An 8051-nucleotide genomic window follows, 5' to 3' on the forward strand; every position below is an offset into this window, starting at 1 on the left:
TTCAGCTAGGCGCAGAAAGTGTGTATCAAGTATTATCAAGAGATGGTGTATCAACCTTACCTTGGGCTTTGCCCTTACCTTTCTTGTTCTTTTTCTTACCCTTTGCTTTAGGGAATATATGTCTTCCCCCTGGTGTAGAGGTGAATTTCATGGTGCCTTCTCCCATATCTATGACTGCTCCCAATAGTTTCAGCAGGGATCTTCCAAGTGTGATTTGTCCTGTTCCTACACATTCAATAACAAGATAATCAATGGATATTGTTCTTCCAAGAATGGTTGTATGCACACCTGCAGCTATTCCCTTAGGGTTTATAACAGAGTTATCAATAAGAGTTATTCCTTCTCCCCCTTCGACGAAATCCCAAAGTTTCAAAGATTCATGAATACTCTTAGGCATTAGGCAAAATTCAGACATAATATCACAATTGGCATGACGAGTTTGGTCACCGATAACAATTTTAATAGTAGGATCCCATAATGAAGGTTCAGAGTTCACTAAAACTTGATCAAGACGGTTACGAACATATCTATAATTTTCATTCAAGCAAGATGCACTTGTCTCAAGAGTGTTTAATCTATTATAAATGCTAATAAGGGCTGAATCAAAGTTATTAGCTGAATCATGTGATGCAACCAACTTCTTTATGGCATTAAAAGCTTGATCCCCATTGCAATGAAGGAAATCTCCTCCCACTAAAGTATCCAAAGCATATCTATAGCGAATCATAAGCCCAAAATAAAAGTTACTAAGGAGTAAACTTAGAGTCATTTGTGGTTCAGTTTTGCGATAAAAAGTAAAAATTCTGGACCAAGCATCTTTAAAACTCTCATCATCCCCTTGTTTAAAAGTGAAGACTAATTCTTCATGTGAAGAAGTAACAAGTGCAGAACTAGACATGGTAACAAAAATAAAATGCAAGTAACTAATTTTTTTTTTGTGTTTTCGATATAGCAAACAAGATAGTAAATAAAGTAAAACTAGCAACTAATTTTTTTGTGTTTTGTTTTAGTGCAGCAAACAAAGTAGTAAATAAAATAAAGCAAGACAAAAACAAAGTAAAGAGATTGCGATGTGAAGACTCCCCTTGCAGCGTGTCTTGATCTCCCCGGCAACGGCGCCAGAAAAAGAGCTTGATGGCGTGTAACACACACGTTCGTTGGGAACCTCAAGAGGAAGGTATGTTGCACACAGTAGCAAGTTTTCCCTCAGAAAGAAACCAAGGTTTATCGAACCAGTAGGAGCCAAGAAGCACGTTGAAGGTTGATGGCGGCGAGATGTAGTGCGGCGCAACACCAGGGATTCCGGCGCCAACGTGGAACCTGCACAACACAACCAAAGTACTTTGCCCCAACGAAACAGTGAGGTTGTCAATCTCACCGGCTTGCTGTAACAAAGGATTAGATGTATAGTGTGGATGATGATTGTTTGCAGAAAACAGTAGAAACAGTATTGCAGTAGATTGTATTCGATTAAAAGGAATGGACCGGGGTCCACAGTTCACTAGAGGTGTCTCTCCCATAAGAAATAGCATATTGGGTAAACAAATTACAGTTGGGCAATTGACAAATAGAGAGGGCATGACAATGCACATACATGACATGATGAGTATTGTGAGATTTAATTGGGCATTACGACAAAGTACATAGACCGCTATCCAGCATGCATCTATGCCTAAAAATTCCACTTTCGTGTTATCATCCGAACCCCTTCCGTATTAAGTTGCAAGCAACAGAACAATTGCATTAAGTATGGTGCGTAATGTAATCAATAACTACATCCTCGGACATAGCATCAATGTTTTATCCCTAGTGGCAACAAGCACATCCACAACCTTAGAACTTTCTCATCCGTCCCAGATTTAATGGAGGCATGAACCCACTATCGAGCATAAATACTCCCTCTTGGAGTTACTAGCAAAAACTTGGCCAGAGCCTCTACTAACAACGGAGAGCATGCAAGATCATAAACAACACATAGGTAATAGATTGATAATCAACATAACATAGTATTCTCTATTCATCGGATCCCAACAAACGCACATGTAGCATTACAGATAGATGATCTTGATCATGATAGGCAGCTCACAAGATCAGACAATGAAGCACATGAGGAGAAGACAACCATCTAGCTACTGCTATGGACCCATAGTCCAGGGGTGAACTACTCACACATTAATCCGGAGGCGACCATGGCGGTGTAGAGTCCTCCGGGAGATGATTCCCCTCTCCGGCAGGGTGCCGGAGGTGATCTCCTGAATCCCCCGAGATGGGATTGGCGGCGGCGGCGTCTCAGTATGTTTTCTCGTATCGTGGCTCTCGGTACTGGGGGTTTCTCGACGAGGGCTATAAGTAGGCGGAGGAGATAGGTCAAGGGGCATCACGAGGGGCCCACACAACAGGGCCGCGCGGCCAAGGGCCAGGCCGCGCCGCCCTGTGGTGTCGCCACCTCGTGGCCCCACTTCGTCTCTCCCTCGGACTTCTGGAAGCTTCATCTGAAAATAGGAACCTGGGCTTTGATTTCGTCCAATTCCGAGAATATTTCCTTACTAGGATTTCTGAAACCAAAAACAAAGCAGAAACAAAGAATCGGCTCTTCGGCATCTCGTAAATAGGTTAGTGCCGGAAAATGCATAATAATGACATATAATGTGTATAAAACATGTGAGTATCATCATAAAAGTAGCATGGAACATAAGAAATTATAGATACGTTTGAGACGTATCAGCCGGCCCTTTAACAGGAAAGTGGGACCCGCCTGTGCTTTTGGCCCGGCCCACTTTCTTGTTGGGCCAGCCCATTTGATCTATTGTGGACCCCACGTACTAAATGGGCCGGCCAGATAGGAGGAAAGTGGGACCCACATGCTAATTGGACCGGCCCAATAACTTCTTGGGCCGGCCCAGTTGATTTAAGGTGGACCCCACTAGGTAAATGGGTCGGCCCGATAACAGGAAAGTGGGTCCCACATGTCTTGTGGGCCAGCCCTTTTACCTGTTGACCGGTCAAACGAGTGCATTCGGCCCGGCCCACATGCTTAGTGGGCTGGCCCATTAATGTTTTGACCAGTCAACCTTAGAGGTTAGGCCCGGCCCACGTAACTAATGGACCAGCCCAGCTATATAGTTGACCGGTCAAACTAAGTAAGCTGGCCCGGCCCGCAAACTTAATGGGCCGGCCCGCTTAAGACGTGGCAGGCCTCGTGTGGGCGTACCATCTACCACGGGGTTTCAGCGGTTAACGCCGTTAACTGCCAGTTAACAGCGTCTGCCACGTGTCAGTTTGCATGATGTCAGCAGTCAACGGGCTCCCGGAAACACTTCTGCAACGGTCCGATTTTCCGTGGCGGAAGGGCACCCAAGCGCGACGGACCGAAAAAAACGTGATAGGACTTTGCCTGACGCAGTTTCGACAACAGAACCCATATCGTCGGGTTAGGCCCATAGGCGACGAAAAATACCCCTTAGCGGATGATTTTGAGACGTTGTCTATCAGAACTTTTCTTGTAGTGGATGCCAACATAAAAATTCCTGATAAGGATAGTGGTGGAGTGTTTCTTAGTGCACCTATTATGGGCATCACTAATTCTATATCAAGCATCTTTTAAACATTCTCCCCCTTGTTGCTTAAACGAACGAACTTCAACTTCAGGATTACTCATTTTAGCAACAGTAAATAAAGTAAATAAAGCAAACTAGATAAAGTAAATGCAAGTAACTAATTTTTTTGTTTTTAATATGGCAAACAAGACGGTAAATAAAGTAAATCTAGCAACTAATTTTTTTTTGTATTTTGTTTTAGTGCAGCAAACAAAGAAGTAAAAAAATAAAGCAAGACGAAAAACAAAGTAAAGAGATTGGAAGTGGAGACTCCCCTTGCAGCGTGTCTGGATCTCCCCGGCAACGGCGTCAGAAAAAGAGCTTGATACGCGTACAACACGCGTCCGTTGGGAACCCCAAGAGGAAGGTGTGATGCGTACAGCGGCAAATTTTCCCTCAGTAAGAAACCAAGGTTTATCGAACCAGTAGGAACCAAGAAGCACGTTGAAGGTTGATGGCGGCGGAGTGTAGTGTGGCGCAACACCAGGGATTCCGGCGCCAACGTGGAACCTGCACAACACAACCCAATTACTTTGCCCCAACGTGACAGTGAGGTTGTCAATCTCACCGGCTTGCTGTAACAAAGGATTAGATGTATAGTGTGGATGATGATGGTTGGAGAAAACAATAGAACAAGTATTACAGTAGATTGTATTCGATGTAAAAGAATGGACCGGGGTCCACAGTTCACTAGTGGTGTCTCTCCGATAAGAAATAGCATGTTGGGTGAACAAATTACAGTTGGACAATTGACAAATAAAGATGGCATGACAATGCACATACATATTATGATGAGTAGTGTGAAATTTAATTGGGCATTACGAGAAAGTACATAGACCGCTATCCAGCATGCATCTATGCCTAAAAAGTCCACCTTCAGGTTATCATCCGAACCCCCTCCAGTATTAAGTTGCAAACAACAGACAATTGCATTAAGTATGGTGCGTAATGTAATCAACAAATACATCCTTAGACATAGCATTGATGTTTTATCCCTAGTGGAAACAACACATCCACAACCTTAGAACTTTCTGTCACTGTCCCAGATTTAATGGAGGCATGAACCCACTATCGAGCATAAATACTCCCTCTTGGAGTTACAAGTAACGACTTGGCCAGAGCCTCTACTAATAACGGAGAGCATGCAAGATCATAAACAACACATAGATGATAGATTGATAATCAACATAACATAGCATTCATTATTCATCGGATCCCAATAAACGCAACATGTAGCATTACAGATAGATGATCTTGATCATGTTAGGCAGCTCACAAGATCCGACAATGATAGCACAATTAGGAGAAGACGACCATCTAGCTACTGCTATGGACCCATAGTCCAGGGGTGAACTACTCACACATCACTCCGGAGGAGACCATGGCGGTGAAGAGTCCTCCGGGAGATGATTCCCCTCTCCGGCAGGGTGCCGGAGGCGATCTCCTGAATCCCCCGAGATGGGATTGGTGGTGGCGGCATCTCTGGAAGGTTTTCTGTATTGTGGCTCTCGGTACTGGAACTATTATCGACGAAGGCTTAAGTAGGCGGAAGGGTAGGTCAGGGGGCGCCACGAGGGCCCCACACGCTAGGGCCGCGCGGCCAGGGCCTTGGCCGCGCCACCCTAGTGTGGCGTCGCCTCGTCGCCCCACTTCGTTTCCCTTTCGATGTTCTGGAAGCTTCGTGGAAAAATAAGATCCTGGGCGTTGATTTCGTCCAATTCCGAGAATATTTCCTTACTAGGATTTCTGAAACCAAAAACAGCAGTAAAAACAAGAATCGGCTCTTCGGCATCTTGTTAATAGGTTAGTGCCGGAAAATGCATAAATATGACATAAAGTATGTATAAAACATGTAGGTATTGTCATAAAACAAGCATGGAACATAAGAAATTATCGATACGTTGGAGACGTATCAGCCTCCACCCACTGTCTAGCCGACAAGTTAGACCTCACAACTTACTTAATCCCGGCAGAGCCCATAATACCATAAGGCTGCACTAGAAGCTATCTAAAACATGGACGACATATTAATCTCTTTAATCATGAGTGGCCAACCGCAAGTGCACCCTCAGGCGAAGACAACCACAATGTGGCCCTGAGTAGCCACTCAACATATGCGCACTCCCAGGCGAAGACAACCACAATGTGGCCCTGAGTAGCCGCCTACCAATCAACCAATCCACCCAGGTGTTTCATTTGGGGTTGTTAATTTTAATTCCCAATACTCACAATCCAGAATAATCAAAACAATAGTGGGATTTTGTTTTTGCTAGGCAAACTAAGAATCCTTGCAAGGGTTCATGGTGGCTACACACTACTGGGATTGATAAGCATAGCATAACTTTTGAAAACAAAATCCTACCATGCATACTAGTTTGAAAAACACTAATGCATAACAAAATAGGTAGGAATCGAGTGTAACTTGCCTTTTTGGTAGTCGAAGCGCGTTCACTTCTCTTAATCAAAATACGTGCCTCTCCGTACGAACTATAATATAAAATATAGCACAACATAAACACACCATTCAACAACAACAAAATCAAACAAGATAACAATCGAAAATCGCTCTATGGTACTAAGGTGTGGCATGAGGTTTGGCTTGCAAGATATGGCGGTGAGAGTTTGGACGGAAAGTCACATGATTAGAAAGAATTGGATAATCTAAGATATAAATGAAGAATATTTATGCTTTACAAAAACATGAAAAGAATTCAGAACGGCCTATGTGAATTGAATCACATAAGTGACAAATAGTGCAACAACAATACTACTGAATGAGTGTGACAACAATTACTCAAAATAGTATGAACTACATATAGGCTTGGGTATGGATTTTTGACATATTGAATTACCCAATTAACTCATTTGTACATTGAATTGTTCAATATAAACCAATAAGATTAAGTGGACATATGGTTGAAATATGTATGAAAGATATTTAGAATGATGGTGGTTGTTTGGACTCAAGATATGGGTGATATGAGGTGGAGTGTATCAAACAAAAGTATCCAAGGCATACCTAACTGAGATACATTACCATTTACTGAAATAACTCAAATGAATATATATGAACTAAGCGAAGAGGTTTGATGTAGTAAGGATATTGGTTCAAGGTGTAATATCTGAATGGATTTGGTAGATGGATATGATAAGATCATAAGGTTTACTTTTGTAGGAGTCATATTGAAAGGAATCATAGAATTAATTCTATAATGAACATACTCAAATCCGCAAAGTTGAATTTGAATATTTGCAAGGTGATTCAAATATTTTGGATAGTGGTGCTATTGGTTGAAGTATTGTAAAGCAAGACTTATGCAATTGTCATAGTGTGACAACACCTATCAGAGTAGCACAAGGTCACACATAGCATTAGATATGAACTAATGATATATTGAACTACTCAAGTAACTCATTTGAAAGTTTGAATAGTTCGAACTAAGTGGAATTGTTGAATGGCATGATATTGTATAGGCGTGAATGATATCGGGATTTGATTCGCGGAGCCTAATGGATAACAAAGGTTCATCCCATGTGATATGCGGTAGAGCATCTCCATCCCACTAGAGCAAGGTAAAATCTAAAATAGGACATGTCACACTTTACTCAAATAACTCAATTGTTATTTGAATAATATGAACTAGATAACCAGGGGTATGCTATGCATTTTCTGTGAACATGCTAAAGAATTATAAATGGTCCTGGAAGATAGATATGATCATAAGGATCAATTTGGCTAAAGGAACTATGTCGAAGCTAGTCACATGACTACACTTTTCGTGAAAAGTCATTAGAAGAAGTTTTCCGGATGGAAGATCTTTCTACACGAAAGTTATAGAGAATTCCATTACAAGCGTATCGCCAAAAGAATCTCTCGGAAAAAGTTTGTAGGATTTGTTTTAAAAACGATGTTGCGGATCAAAGGGGTACCGCTAAAATAGAGTGGACGAAACTTTCACGCAACATGTCTAACATGATCTACGTGATTTGCTGATTCCAACGGTATAGGGTTTGTCGAAATCCGGCGGATAGAACTTAAGATATGAATTTTACAAAACTAGACAGAAGTGGTTATAGTTCTAATGGTGTACGAAAAGTTGTCCGAACAAGTTGCTCGGATGGAAAAACTTCCTACACGAAAATTGTAGACACTCTAATTACAAACTTAATGGAAGAACCACTATTCTAAATGGAGGTGTAGATCTAACAAAATAAAATTGAAAAGTTACGTATGGTCATAGAAAAAAGAGAGGAAATAGAATTATTACGAATGCGTCGGGGTCGCGGCGTTTCCCAATAGCATTGCGGATGTTGCTTCGCGTGTGTGCCCCACGAACAGTTGCATCGCCGCGTTGGGAGAGAGAGGAGCCCAAGGCGTTGATGTGCTTGAGGGCTGCACCTTTGAGGTCTTTAAATAATCTCTAGGTTGGAGGAGTTTTACTTGATGAGGCATGT

The sequence above is a fragment of the Lolium perenne genome, chromosome 6 (genome assembly GCF_019359855.2).
Source record: "Lolium perenne isolate Kyuss_39 chromosome 6, Kyuss_2.0, whole genome shotgun sequence".
Classification (NCBI taxonomy): Eukaryota; Viridiplantae; Streptophyta; class Magnoliopsida; order Poales; family Poaceae; genus Lolium; species Lolium perenne.